Raw genomic sequence first — 16,323 nt, 5'->3', positions numbered from 1 at the left:
TTAGTATAACTCTGTACTGTGCAATATGCTAAAATATGCAAAAACATTAAGGCTGTTTCTCTGAAATTCGGATTTCACTGAGTGTCCTGTATTTTCATTTGCTAAATCTGGTAGCTCTACACTGACTCAAACTGGATTCCGGAACACCTCCTTGGGATCTTGGGAAAGAAACCCTGGGCCACCCTGGGACTTACTGAGGTCAGCTTACAGACATCTCTGCAGTCAACACGATGGTTAAGAACGTGAACTTTAGGGTCTTAAAGACTTAAAGTGGCTTCCAACTCAGGCCTGTCACTGCCTAGTGGGTTGTCCTTGAGAAGGTTACTTGGCCTCCCAGAACTTCATCTCTGTCCAATGCAGAATTTGGAGACTGAAAATCAGGGCTGATGTTCAACCATATGCAGATATGGTGAGTGGTCCAGCTCGTCCTCGTTGTTTAAAACAGAAAGCCCTTCCCAGGTCAGTTGTTAATTAGCCTCCCAAGCCCCCCTCCATCTTACCAGCCACCCTGGCTCCCACTACCTCCTCCAAAGCCGCACCTCTTCTCATCTTGCAGTGAACAGCTGACACAGACAAGGGCTTTGCTCAGTGTCCTTTCTGTTTGGCCCCTATTGTAGTGTATTGATAGTTAAATAGATTGACTATCACTCCCATTAGGAAAACCCAGCTCAAAAGGTTGTTGTAGGATTAAATGAAATGATGTAGAAGAACTGTGGGATACAGGACCTGGCCCACTGGGGACAGACACACATGAATGAATAAATGAATGAATGAATCCATATACCACTTATAAGTGAGACCCTTGATTTTCTTTGTACATAGAAAAGTTATTCTCTCTCTCTCTCTCTCTCTCTCTCTCTCTGTGTATATATATATATATATATGTAATTTATATATATATGTAATTTATATATATATGCAATTTATATATATGTAATTTATATATATGTAATTTATCTGTATATATATTTATATGTGTATATACACACATACATATATATGTGTATGTGTGTGCCAGAATCACTAATCATACCTGCTTTGAGAAATCTTAAAGATCATTCTAGTTCCAATTCAACTCCTTCCACTTTACACAGAGGAAAACTGAGATCTGGTTTAATTTACTGACTTATCAAAACAAGCCTATCTCTATGCATTGGAGAATAATTGTTTTGAGGAATCGTTGGGACGATTTTTTTGTTCAAAAACATCTCTTTCATCCAACGGCCACAAAGCCTAAAATTTCCCCATTAGCATTTTCGCCATCTTTTAAAATTGAACTAAGGCTTATCATGGTATTTCTCAAAGTCCACTCTCTTGAAGCTGGAAATGACCCAGGGTCAACCTGAGAGACTTAAGTGCTGGGCTGGGGGGGAGGGGTGTGGTAGAAAGGAGATTCTAAATGAAGCTGAAAGGGGACCTAGGACTTGCCAAAGACACATGGGGCCAACTTTAAAACTTTGTGACAGCCTGGCTATGCATTGAATTGTCCCACTATGACAGTTGTACCTTTGTGCTATTGCATAATACAGAAGGACAAAATGCATAAAGACTAACTGATTATTTCATTCAAAAGAACTCCGACAAGAAAGCCAGACCCCTTGATGTAGTCTTATGCTAAACAAAGCTAAAAGTCTTTCTTATATTGTTGGTCAAGGGTTTTTCAACTGGATGGATGGAAATGTTTTTCACAGATCTACAAAGCATGGATGGTAAAACAAAACCTCAAAACATCCAGGGGCAAAATGTGGCTGGGACTGTATCTGTTCATATACACAAATTGGTTCCACCACTTGGGTTAATGCTAACTGTTGGAGTTCAGCATCGCTTGCGTTTGAATGTGGCTTTCTCTGCTGTCAGTTAAATTCAGTCCACCTACATGCTATTTTGGGGATGGACGGTTGCTGGTACAGACTAGACTGTTTTCTCCAAAACATAATAAACACAACCTCCAATAATTTGATTGGCTTAGTTTGGAAGACCAGAGTCTTAGGGAAATGAAGAAGGAAACTTCTGGAAAAACAGGGTTTCAAATTCTGAACTTTTCTCCCAATATCAATATTGGTGATTTATTCATTACCAGTAGATGATCACTAAAACATCTCTGGGGGCGGGGGGGAGGTGGTAGAAAGGAGATTCTAAACGAGGGATTTTTCCCATCAGAGTCTAATTACTTTCATTGTCCTTTCTCTGAATTCTGTTGTATTCCACTCTACCCACTGGCTGCCTGTTTTAATTAATTTTGCCCTGTATTCAAAGGTTTTGCTTTTGTGCCTCTCTGTTTGATTTAAATTCCTTTCTGCAAATAAATAAATAAATAAATATCAAAGCTAATGAGGCTCTGAAGATTTGAGATGTAAATATCATATGCAGATTCTTTTTTGGGGTCCCAGCTCAGCGGAAGACCAAAAATAACACTTGGAAGTTTGATTAAGAAATCTCAGGCCCCCCCCCCTTCCCTGTCTCCCTCCAGACACTCTTTCTGCTGGCAAATCTCAGTTATTTGACAAAAAAAATCATGCCCCACACATGCAAAAGCCCAGAAGCAAGTTTCAGAAGCAAGTTTCTTTCAAGAATAGCTCAGCCGGGTACAAGATTGTGCTGAGCTTTTTGAGATGCATCTCCCACTGACAAATTCATGTCCATCCAGAGAGGTTTCCTATGTACACACTCACACACTTGTGTAAACTCACACACCTACACACACCAGTGCTCTCCAGACATATGCTCCACTTATGCTCACACATCCAACACACACACCAACTCATACATACACACACCCTCATACGTACACCAAACACATGCACACACACACACAAGATCATGCGCGCTCTCACACAAACTCACCCACATTCCTGCACACAGGCACCCACACACATATTCTCATGCACACTCATAAACAGCGCACACATTTTCACACACAAACTTGATTTCATACACACACTCACACACATGTTCATTCACACATAAATACACATACACACACACATTCTCACACCCAACACATGTATCATGCTTCGGCCAGCCCAGGTTTCCCATCTCAAATCTATGCCACCTAGATTTGACCCATATCTCCAACATCCTCTCCAAAGACATCTTTGCAGGGCATCTCAGGAACCCCCCTCCTTTCGGGTGTACATAGGGCCTCCTGGGGCACAGTTATTAAACTGTATCTGAAGAGCTCTTACACTGCAATCTGCTTTTGCCCGGGATATGTGTATCCTTTACCGAGAAAGTCTGATTCATTTCCCAGAAATTTTCATCTCTCTATTAATCTTTCAGGATATGGTTAGTGTTGTGATATTTTCAGATATTGTCTTCGGGTGGCTGGGGGGAGGGGAGGGCGGATTTCACGTGGCTGTCCCCTGGCAGTTTCTGAGATTATTCAGTGCTCTAAGCAGCTCAGAATTGTGTGACAGCATTTCCATGCAAGGGACTTACAATCATGTTTCATTAATTCGACGTGAATGAAGCCTCATTTCTGGCCTTGAGGAGCTTAAGATTTATGTGAAATTAATAACAGAACAGATGTCTTCACAATTTGGTTCCTCTGGAAAAAAAAAAAAAAAAAAAAGGAACCTGATTACTTTGAAAACTTCAATGCTGGAAAATGCAGACCCAGGGAGTTTTTACTCCAGGGTAAAGAGTTACGCCTTGATATGGTCCACATCTCAGAACTAAGTGGAATTTAAATGTCAGATTTATATTAAATAGTCATATTCCCCATTATGACATATATAAACAACAGCTTATTACTTTCATTAACAAGATGTGTTGGGCATTTAAACTAAAGCTTCCGGGCTTCCCTGGTGGCGCAGTGGTTGAGAATCTGCCTGCCAATGCAGGGGACACGGGTTCGAGCCCTGGTCCAGGGAGATCCCACATGCCGCGGAGCAACTAGGCCCGTGAGCCACGATTACTGAGCCTGCGCGTCTGGAGCCTGTGCTCCGCGACAGTGAGAGGGCCGCGCACCGCGATGAAGAGTGGCCCCCGCTTGCCGCAACTAGAGAAAGCCCTCGCACAGAAACAAAGACCCAACACAGCCAAAAATAAAAATAAAAATAAACTAAAGCTTCCAAGATAAAGCTGGCACCTCACAAGCAGGAGACACTGGGGAGGTGTGGGGGGATATGCAGGCAGCCTGGTTTTGAGCTTGGTTTCTGATAATTTAATCATCGATTCCTCCTAGGAAAACAAAATGCATCTGTGCTCACACAAAACTCACCGCTTTCCAAAGGAGTCATCTCCCGCAGACGTTTGTGCTGAGGGGCCAATGCTCCCCATTTCACAGGACATTTTAAGTCTTGCCTCTTTCTTTTATTTTTTTCCTCTTGCCTGAAATCCCTTTTTTTTTTTTTTTTTTTTTTTAATCTATGCTTCTATCTCACTAGGTGCCTCTCCAGCTGAGTTTTAACACTCCTCCGGGCTCAAGAGTGACTGCACAACAGCGGGGGCTCAGTTTTTACTTCTCAAAGTCCAAAGAGGGAAAGTGTCATGGAAAGATCACCCATGGGCATGCTCTGGAGGAGGGGGCAAAAGAACAAAGACCCCCAGGCACGCATGGTTGGACGGATGGACAGACCAGAGTTCCCCTCCCTCTAGCTAAGCAAGTTAAAGAGGTTGCAGGAGGAGGGGGATATTAAATGGCAAAGTCCAGAGTTAAGGTCCCTACTATGACTACGGTGACCCTTTCCTCTATTCCCAGCCTGCCATGTCTCCTTTAAGCCACCACCTCCCCCATTTCTTCCATGGAGAAAACAAGAGCATTGAACCAAACGACCGGAAAGCTCCTCACGTTCACATCCTCCATTTACTCTAATTTTGGGCTTTCCTGGCACTGACTCTATTCCTCTCCCTCCTTTCAAACCTGGACCAGGTCAGGGGGTCCCCTGCTCCAGTCACTTCTCCAGACTGACCCATAGATGATGGTCAAGGGAAGCTCTCGGGTCCAGCCCCGGCGCTTCCTAAGGGCGTGGCCTTGGGCAAGACACAGAGTATGTTGGACCCTCTGTCTCTTCACCTGAAAGTGGACAGAATAACGCTCGCCCAGGGCTGTTGTGACAGTGATATGAGCTGATGCTGGAGAGTGGAAGAGACTGTCCAGCTCTGCTCCTAGTATTCCACAGCTTCACAGGGATGACAAACAGTGGGCCTGAGGGACACAGAGGTACCCAGGAATGACATTAGGAAACTGCGGGCTGCCACGGTCCCTACCACCACCCCACCACCACCCCTTGAAAGAGGATTGTCCGAATCTTCTCTAACCTTGGCTGATCTTGGGCTATGGGTGCACAGCTGTGGGGACCAGGCCAGAATGCAGAGGGCAGGCCCCTTCCAAGGGGGCAGGGGCCTCTCAGAGTTCAACAGTTGTCACCCCAGGGGTGCATGCCAATGGCACTGTGGGGAAAGGCTGGCCCTCCTTCCACCACTTCTTTTTTTTTTTTGGCCGTACTGCACTGCTTGCAGGATCTTAGTTCCCCAGCCAGGGATCGAACCTGGGCCCTCGGCAGTGAAAGTGTGGAGTCCTAACCACTGGACTGCCAGGAATTCCTTCTTGCCACCCCTTCGAGGAAGCTGGAACTATTGAGTTTTATGTGACAGTCTTCCTGGGGGTTTTTTAATGCTTTTTTATTGTGGAAAAAGTCACATAATATAAACATATTATTTTAACCGTATTTAACTGTGCAGTTCAGTGGCACTAATACATTCATATCGTTATGCAACTCTCACCATCATCCATCTCCCAAATTTTTCACCTTCCTAAACTGAAACTCTGTCATACAGTGTGAAGTAAGTCAGAAAGAGAAAAACAAATATCGTATATTAACACATATATGTGGAATTTAGAAAAATGGTACAGATGAACCTATTTGCAAAGCAGAAATAGAGACACAGACGTAGGGAACAAATGTATGGACACCAAGTGGGCAGGGCAGATGGCTTGGGAGATTGGCATTGACGTATGTACACTACTATGTGTGAAGTAGATGGCTGGTGAGGGCCTACTGTATAGCACAGGGGGGAAGAAAAAGGTACAATCTGTTTGCAGGACATAGATTAAGTTAACCTTAAAAATACTTCCTGGTTTTGAGTAGAGGTCACTAGAAGACCACAAACCCTTATCTGAAACTGCTGGGGCCAGAGGTATTTCAGTATTCAGAAATTTTCAGATTTAAAAAGATTACATGGTGCTACTACCACTTGCTACCTGACCCTCCCAAGTGGAGCCTAGCGCAGCATGTCACAGGCAAACTCATGAATATCCCTGCATCATAGGATGCCTTACCACTTCCTCTCCCCAAGGGGCACCCAGGGCAGGCAGTCCCCACCATGCTGGCAGAGGCAGGAATGCAAATGACCCCCAACTGTGTCTTCTGATGAAGTGGGGCAGCCATGGCTGAGGCCTGCGACCCAGTTTCCTTCAGCCAGCCCTGCTCATTATAGGAAGGCTCCTAGAAGCCATAAAGCTTTGGGATTCCTGAACTGAAAGACCCATAATGATCATTGCGTAAGTCAAGACGCTCAGCTCTGAGTGACGAAAACCCAAGTCAAATAGGCTTAAGCAAATAATAGCACTAAAAATCAAGTTTCCTAGCTCACGTAACATAAAAGTACAGAGGTGTCTGGTCAGGATCAAATGGATCCAGGTGTTCTGACTATGTCTCTAGGACTTAGGTTGTCCTATCTCTCTGCTTCACTTTTTCTTTTTTTTTTTTAATAGATTTATTTATTTTTATTTATTTTTTTTTGGCTGTGTTGGGTCTTCATTGCTGCGCATGGGCTTTCTCTAGTTGCGGAGAGTGGGGGCTACTCTTCATTGTGGTGCGCAGGCTTCTCATTACGGTGGCTTCTCTTGTTGCGGAGCACAGGCTCTAGGCGCGCAGGCTTCAGTAGTTGTGGCACACGGGCTCAGTAGTTGTGGCTCACGGGCTCTAGAGCACAGGCTCAGTGACTGTGGCGCACAAGCTTAGTTACTCTGCAGCATGTGGGATCTTCCCAGACCAGGGCTCGAACCCATGTCCCCTGCATTGGCAGGCGGATTCTTCACCACTGCGCCACCAGGGAAGCCCTCTGCTTCACTTTTTTTTTTTTTTTTTAATATTTATTTATTTATTTATTTATTTTTGGCTGTGCTGGGTCTTCGTTTCTGTGCGAGGGCTTTCTCTAGTTGCGGCGAGCAGGGGCCACCCTTCATCGCGACGTGCGGGCCTCTCACTGTCGCAGCCTCCCTTGTTGCAGCGGAGCACAGGCTCCAGACGCACAGGCCCAGCAGCTGTGGCTCACAGGCCCAGTTGCTCCGTGGCATGTGGGATCCTCCCAGACCAGGGCTCGAACCCGTGTCCCCTGCATTGGCAGGCAGATTCTCAACCACTGCGCCACCAGGGAAGCCCTCTGCTTCACTTTTGATTGTGTTGGTTTCATACTCAAACAGACGCTCCCCTCATGGTAGCAAAATGGCTGCCAGAGCTCCAGCCTTATGTGTTTCTGGGATTGGGACCCCTGGGAAACAGCTTTTGCTTTTGCCCAGAAGTCACCAAAAAAGCCATTGGGCACCTCTATGGCTCTGATGGGGTCACTTGCCCATTCCAGAGTCAATCACAGTGGTCAAGGTTACATATCCACCTGGAACTGAGGACAGACTCAGTCAGCTACAATGGTGATCTAGCTAAACCACCTCATTTCAGCAGAGGGAATGGTAAAACTAAGTGAGGAGGCAAGATCTGGCCAAGATCGCACAGTCAGGCACTGGGAAAGCCAAGACACTGACCCAGATGTCTCACAGTTCTGGGTCCCTTTATGACACCACCAGGCTGCCAGAATAGGTGGTGGGTGGCACTGAATCCCCAGGGCTCCAACCACCCCAGGCTGCTCAACGGAGCCTGCTCCAAAGTCCTTTCCCCACTTCCCAGGTTTCCTCACCCTCAGGCTGTGTTGAAGGGGCAAGAGGTGAGGACAGCCCACAATCTAACACACACACACATACACATGCACACGCCATGAATGGGGGTCAGAGCTCTCCATCAGCATGTTTGTTCTGAAGAACCCACAATTTATCTTTTCTTCTCTTGTACCTCTCACACCTCAAGACAGGCCTCTGCTGAGACCAGCACAGAGTTAGCAAGGAATATATGTCACTAATAATAATATCATTGTTGTTACTGTTATTATTATTATTTCTCCTACTATTATTTATTCTTACCCACATTCTCCTTGGCCAAACTTCTTCATTTACCCTGAGGCACAAAGGATGAAGCACAGAGGAAGTATGAACAACAGAGGAGAAGGACCAGAGGGTTGACATTTTGAACGGGAACCAAAGCCTGAATTCAGCCAAAGGCATGAAAGCCTTAATAATTACTCATATGCATAACTCTTTCCAATGTGCAGACCACTTTCTCCTCTATCACCTCATTAGATTCTTAAAAAATAAAAAACCATAAACAACAAGGATTTACTGTATAGCACAGGGAACTATATTCAATGTCTTATAATAACCTATAATGGAAAAGAATCTGAAAAAGAATATATATATATGTGTATATATATATATGAATCACTTTGCTGTACACTGGAAACTAACACAATATTGTAAATCAACGATACTTCAATTAAAAAAAAAAGCTCAAGGAGTAAAATGAGGAGGGAAAATTATGTCCATTTATGAATGGAAAAAACAGCTCCTTCCCCCTAAAGAAACATTTATGTAAGGTTTTCCAGCTACTAAGTAGTGGAATTGGGACAGAATTTGAGTCCCAGTTCAGAAGTTTTTCTACAAAACACACATGTATATGCTTGCAGCACACCCACACGTACTCATACTATTAGAAATACAGATATCTAGAGATATAAATAAACAGATGGATCTAAAAGCCACCAAAGTCACAAACCCTCGTAGGCCTTACATGACCCCTGTCTTGAGTCAACTTTACATAGAAGTATCAAAAGCTCCCTGGACCACAAATCTTTAAGCCATGTATCAGATAGCTGCCCTCCCTACCTCCCTCCAATCTTTCTACTCTCTTTTTTTTCATCTCCCACCCAAGGGCCACCACATTGGCCATTTATCCTGTCCCCCACGCTTATTTGTCTCAATTGTGACCAGAAGTTTCTCTTCCCTTTGCTAATAAAAACTCTATTCAATTCAATTCACATTTACTGATCTCCTAGGAGGTTGTTATTATCTTCATTTAACTGACCAGGGAACAGAGACTCAAAGAGTTTAAGTAACTTGTCCAAAGTGGTACAGCTAGACCTGACCATTTCTTCCTGCCATCCTTTGGCCCAGGTGGCCTGTCATTTGATTCTACCCAATTTTTCCTCTTTCTGAAACTGGGGAGAATGAGTGTTCAGTTCCTACCCTTGAAAAAAGTGGAAAGGAAGGGGTTCCTCCTGGTCCGTCTTCAGGTGGAGTCATGTTCATTCATTCATTCTACATTTACTGAGTTCCTACTATCTGTTAGGCCTGATGTTGTGAGGGGTTTGAAGGGCAGAGGAGGAAGGAGAAGGGAGAACAGTACTTGTTAAGGTATAATTGGTTCTAAAATGTTTGTTCTTGAGCTAGAACCTATATTAGCAACGATTCATGGAAAATCAGCTAGCAGAAAAAAAAAACGTTCTGAAGAACCTAGGGGCAGGATAGGAATAAAGACACAGATGTAGAGAATGGACTTGAGGACACAGGGAATGCAAAGGGTAAGCTGGGATGAAGTGAGAGAGTGGCGTGGGCATATATACACTACCAAATGTAAAATAGATAGCTAGTGGGAAGCAGCCGCATAGCACAGGGAGATCAGCTCAGTGCTTTGTGACCACCTAGAGGGGTGGGATAGGGAGGGTGGGAGGGAGACACAAGAGGGAGGAGGTATGGGGATATATGTATATGTATAGCCGATTCACTTTGATATAAAGCAGAAACTAACAACAAAAAAAAATCAGCTAGCAGTATGTAGATATAGAGGTAAATGTAGATGCAGATCTGGATCAAGATCAAGATCTACAATAGTGGGTAATACATGCATACACTAAAAAAAAAAATTAGGTATTAAAGGTAATAAAAGTCTCTCTTACAGTCATCACCCAGCCACCCAGTTTTTCCCCTTAGAGACAATGACTTTAGTTTCTCATGAGTCCATCCAGAGAAAGGAAAGCATATATCAATGAGACCACTTATTTCTCCAGAATCCCCCCAAAACAATATGTTAACAAACTTTGTCATATTTGCCAATCTAATCAATGAAAAACAGTATCTCATTTTTCTTGCCTATTCATAGTCTTAGAACATTTATCTGTTCACTTGTTTGACTTTTATTGATTTATAGAAACTATATATTCAGTAAATCCAACTTTGTATGATACAAATTACAAATAGTTTCCCACGTTTAAATTGCTTTTTCATGTTTTTATTGTTGCTACTGTCATTGTTGTCATGCAGCCTTAAAAAATATTTCTTTGTAGGCAAATTGATCAATATTTTCTTTTATGGATTCTGGTGTTTCAGTCATATTTTGAAAACTCCTACCCATTCTGAGATCATTTTAAAGTTTCCCCCTATCTTCTCCCAATTCTTTTAGGTTTTATTGAATGCATAAAAACATTGATTCATTTGAACTTTTATTTTGGTGTAAGTTGTGAGGTAGGGATCCACTTTCTATTTTTTTCCAGATGAGGATCCAGTTATTCCAAAGACACTTATTAAAGAAACCATCTTTTCCCCACTTATTTGAAATTCTCAAACCTTGGTAGCAGCTTCTATTTCAGCTTTCTTCAGTTATTTTATTGTTTGGAGGCTAGATCATTATTTCAGACTGATAATATCACTCACCTTGCTTGCGGGGGTCATTTGCACCAAATTTAGGTGATTAAAAATAAAACGACGTTGGTACAGAACAAGGGCTGTAAACATATACCCATCAGAGAGCTGCATCACACTGATGCCTGGTGCGAATACTTCCTATCATGAACCTCTGATTGTGTTCAGGTTTCAGCCACCAAGAGAAAAAAACTTGGATACCAAAATAAGACATAAAAGTGCATAGTTTTATAAACAAAAATTTGTAACATGAGGGTTCAGGAGGTTCTCATGTGAGGGCAGCTTCAGGAACATGCTGTTAAGGTTGTGATTCTACAGTCATGATCACACCACTGCCCCCTTCCCCCTACACACACACACACACACACACCAGAGTCCACCTCATCCTTTACAGCAACAATTTTAATTCCTGGGGCCTGCCTTGAGCTTGAGGTGAACCTAGGACCTCCTTTCCACCGGAGAAGGTCTGGGTGCCCTTTAATCTTCTTAAAGCAAAATCCACTGAGCAAAATTATAATTTAATATGGGCGCACTTAGCCAATAGAAACTCATACACCGTCTTAACATCATAATGCATTGTGAAAAGGAATCGCTAAATACCATGAAACATATGAGAACCTCAGGCTTCCATTCATCTCCAGCTTTATACTAGGGCAGCATGTTAAAGTGATTTCAACTTCAGAGCAGAGCTCCCCAAAGAGTGCTCCAGTCTTAATTAAAATGTCAATGAAATACAAAAGTGCATTGGGGACTTATTCAGGAATCATTCCCTTTTCACTTTTGGATGGTTGGCTGTTCCTTCTCTCAAGCCTGCTTGCTTGTCCACTCAGGGCAGACACTCGACCCACCCTTTTTCTCTGCCATGGGGGAGCCCTTGCCCAGACCCTTTACCATCCCCTTGGGAGACTGGAGGAAGGTGGGCTGCAGGTGCCTGCTTGAGGCTTCCCTGTATCTTGAGTTGCCTGAGTTAGAAGGCAGGGATTAACATCACCTGGGTACGTAGCCCAGAACTGCAGAATGAGGGGTGGGGTGGAAGAGGAGGGGGAAGGAAAGTGAGAAAACACAACCTCAGAGTGACTGGGGCAGCATTGGTGAACCAAGGGAAACAGGAGTGACACAGGGATGTTTTTAACTCAGAAGATGAAAATGCAGATACCTATGGGGCTAGACAAGGGACATAACTGAGAATGTGGGGAAGATGCAGGGTAGTAGGGAGTGGTGGGGATTGTGGTGAACTCAAAATCAGTCTCCCCTTGAGAGGGGCAGCTGCTACTCAGCTTCAGGATTGTTTATATGTGGGATGCAAGCTGGGTGTCACCACATCTTCTGATTTTTTTTCAAGAAAATCCAGAAGTCTGTATTTTTTTAATGTGAAATCGCCTGGTTTTGTAGTGGCTACTTATTATTTAAATATTTAACATTTTTAAATATTTAAAGCCCTTGTGTGGGTCACCTCTATGACCAAAATAAAGCATTTGTGTGGATGAACTTTGGCCTTCAGTCCTAGGAGGCAACTATTAGGTCTCAGTATTGTCCGTTCGTTAATTTCAATATCCATCCATCTATCCATCCGTCTGTCCATCCATCCATTTATCCATCCAACCATTTATTCATTTATCTGTTCATCTATCCATCCATCTGTGCATCCATCCGTCCATCCAGTGAATATTCAGTAATGCTCCCAGGTATAAGGGAATGTGATAGAAACAGAAATAAGTCTACCCCCAAGTCCAATCTTATCTCCAGCCCCATTCTGGTCTTATCTTGACTTGACAGAGGGAGGCAGCCAGATATAGGTTTTAAATAATAGTGTGTGTGTGTGTGTGTGTGTGTGTGTGTTTTAAGCACAGACCAAGGATCAAAAGTTAGCATGTGGGATCTTAGTTCCCCAACCAGGGATCGGACCCACGCCCCCTGCATTGGAAGCAAGGGATCTTAACCACTGGACCACAAGGGAAGTCCCAAAAGTCAAGTTCTTGAGGCCTATCCTGGCTCCTAAGCTGCATGTGACCTTGGGCTCATGCCTTCCCTTCTTTAGGCTTCTTCTTTCCCATAGCACAAGCTGGAGAATCTTCTTTGATACTTGAAGCTGTCACCTGTGACCATTTCTGGTCTGTTTCTTTCTTTCTTTCTTTTTTTAATAAAATTATTTTATTTATTTATTTATTTTTTGGTTGCGTTGGGTCTTTTGTTGCTGTGTGCGGGCTTTCTCTAGTTGTGGCTAGCAGGGGCTACTCTTCATTGTGGTGCACTGGCTTCTCATTGTAGCTTCTCTTGCTGCGGAGCACAGGCTCTAGGTGCGCAGGCTTCAGTAGTTGTGGCTCATAGGCTCTAGAGCGCAGGCTCAGTAGTTGTGGCGCACGGGCTTAGTTGCTCCGCAGCATGTGGGATCCTCCCCAACCAGGGCTCAAACCCGTGTCCCCGGCACTGGCAGGCAGATTCTTAACCACTGTGCCACCAGGGAAGTCTTCTGGTCTGGTCCTTAACCTCATTTCAGGCCCAAGGCCAATGCTAACCTTTGTGCTGACCTTTGTGCTGACGTCACCTGAGTCTTAATAGGCTCACCCATTAAGCTGGTCTTAACAGGCTCACCTGCCTGAATCTGCCACAACTTCCTCCCTGTGCCCCGCCTGGACCATAGCCACAAGAAATGTCTCCATAAATGCCTCCCCAGAAGGAGGGAAGAGACGCCTGAGACGGGGCCTGAAGATACGGGCTGATCTAAGGCTCCATGGGACTGCAAGGCACTCTGGGTGGGCTCTTCTCCCAGGGAGCCCTTCCTCTCAAAAGGTACCCAGGTTCATGCTAAATATTTGACTCTCATTCAAGTAGCATCTCTCAGGAAAAATTGTTACCTTGGCAGTGATCTCCTGGACCTCAGGCAGAGGTATCAACCTGGGAGGACATTTCCGCTGATGGGGAAAACTGTCCTGTCATTCTTGAAATCCCATCTCTGAGGCAGTGTTTACGTCTCTGGAGGCATGAGGAGGGAACACACACTTCCACAAGTGCATCCAGACTTGGCCTTTGGCTGAAGAATGAAACATTAAGTCATTTAATGCAACATAGCTTCTAGGCTATCCTTTATTAAAAGCTCAAGATGGTACCTTTAAACCACAAATGCATACTCACTCTGTGTCTGTTTCTCTGAGCTCAAGGTTCCCATTTCCTTTATCTGCTTATCTTTTCCTGTGTGCTTATCCTTCCTTTCGTGGATCTGTATGTTTCTGGCATGTATTCGCTGATTTGGGGCCATTTCAGGTCTGTTTTCTAGGGCTTTTACTCAACTGCCTTTCAAAATTTATGGGTCTCCCGCAGATCATTTGGCCATAATTTAACATTTGGGTTTTCTCAACTCTTTCAAACGTTCTTCTTTTATGGGGTTAGCAGCCCTAAAAGGAGGCAGGGATGAGAAGACATGCTTGGGTATGTTCTGCCTTTGTTTGAGCCTGTTGCTGAGAAATAGTGTATACTTTGTTCACCATCTTATCTTTCCAGCTTTTGATCGATAGCAGAGTGTGTTTTTTATATAAGAACTAACCAAATTTATTCAACAGATTATACATTCATTTTACCATTATGACATCAGACAAACAGATAATCCACACACAAAAAAAAAGCTTTGGATTTCTTAAAAGTGAATTTAATTATAAGTAGTCATGTGTGCTGGAGAATTATAATTATGAAAAGTCGTGTTCTGTAAGTCTGAAATGACAGATTATATTTCAAAGGCTTATTGCAGAGGAATTAAAGGACCCAATTTATTAGTTGTAAATGTACGATTATTGCAGATTTGCTTTTAAAAAAAACCCACACGCACACACACGACCACAGTATATTGTAGCTGGATTTACTACGTCTAATCCTTTCGACAAGAATCATATTTGGCACCAAAAGCTGCCACTTGGTTAATTTGTTTGTGAGACAGAGACAGGCAACTAATCTTCGTCTTCTGATCCCTGAATGGCAATAATTTCAAGGACTTTGCGGGCATGTTTTACTTCCCTCATTCCCATCCTTGCAAAGTGATTAAGAAGTTGATGTGGATCAAAGAACAGAAATATTGTTGTCAGGGAAGAAATGGAGACAGTCTCGTGGATGTTGGTAAGGAGGGTGGGGTGGGAGGTGCAGGAGCTTCAAAGAACCTGGAACTGGGCTACATTTGTTTCTGCAACAAACATTTTTGGGGACGTCTACTATGTTCCAGGCACCGTACTAAGTACATTCTGTGTGTTTTCTCAATAAAAACTCTCAGAACAACCCCCTGAGGTCGCAAAATTGTAAACATGTCTTACAGATGGGGAAACTGAGGCTTGGAGAGATCACCAAGCAACCTACCCAGGTAACTGAGTTCCTGAGTGATGGATCCAGGACCTGACCACAGATCTGTCTAGCTCCCATGTTTATATTGTCACCCCAGGCCCCCCATTTCTCTCCCACGTGGGACTCACAGGCTCACTGGAGAGAGAGTGGTGGGCAGTGTGCATGTCCCAGTGGCATTAAGCGGGGTGGGAGGGCTGTGTTTATAGCACTCCCCAAGACACAGAAAGGGAAGGAGGAATTAATCATGTAGATGGGGATGGGGAGGGGACATCGGGGAAGCCCAAAAGGATCAAGCAACACTTTGTAGCCATGACATTGAGCCAGGCCCTGGAGGACAAGTAGGTTGCTCCAGGCAGTGGAAAAGTATTCCCAGCAGAAGGAACAGCCTCTGGAGGAGACAGATTCTGAGGTGTACAAATAAAGTGTCTTGTGTTTGCAAACGCTTGCATGATGAGGGCTTAGGGTATAAACAAGAACAGGAGAGAGGGGTTAGAGGCAGGAGGTAGGCTTGGAATAGAAACAGGGAAGAGCTTTTAATGCCCAGCTAAGGAGCTTAGACTTTCTTCTGTAGACAATGGGGAGCCATAGATGGTTAAGGAGCATGAGTTGGTGGTATTGGGGGAAGAGGTCACCAATCACTTGTCTACAGGTGCCAGGCGGGTAATGGATATGAGCGATGCAGGCCTGGAGAGGTTGTATAAGCCTGAGAAAGCACACTCTGTCTAAAGGGGTGAGCGCTACTTGGCCCCAGTCGACGGTGGACAGGGAGAACCAGATCCCCGAGTTCTTAAGAGAAGCTAGAAGTAGCAGCAACTCGGTAGATTGATTGCAAACAAGCCCCATCTCTTTCCTTATGCAGGCCCGTCACAAGGTGAGTCCCCAGCACCTCCCGTCATGTGTTGGAGCCTATTTCCCACCCACTGAACCTGCTATGTCCCATTGAATGTGACAGAAAGGAACGTGTGTCTGTTCTGCGTCTGAGCTCAAGTGGCCTTGAGGACTAGCCTGGGCCAGCTTGCGGAGGATGGAGACCACGTGCAGTGGAACCATGTCATCCCATCCTGGCCCACCTAGACCAGACCAGCTCCAGTGAGCCACCAGCTCTTCTGGAAAAAGAGAAAGCCCAGCCCAGAACAGCAGAACCACCCCCCAACCTGTAGACTAATGTAAAATGATCAATGTTTTTTGTTTTA

The sequence above is a fragment of the Balaenoptera acutorostrata genome, chromosome 19, assembly GCF_949987535.1.
Source record: "Balaenoptera acutorostrata chromosome 19, mBalAcu1.1, whole genome shotgun sequence".
Lineage (NCBI taxonomy): Eukaryota > Metazoa > Chordata > Mammalia > Artiodactyla > Balaenopteridae > Balaenoptera > Balaenoptera acutorostrata.
Note: the sequence above shows the minus strand (reverse complement) of the source record.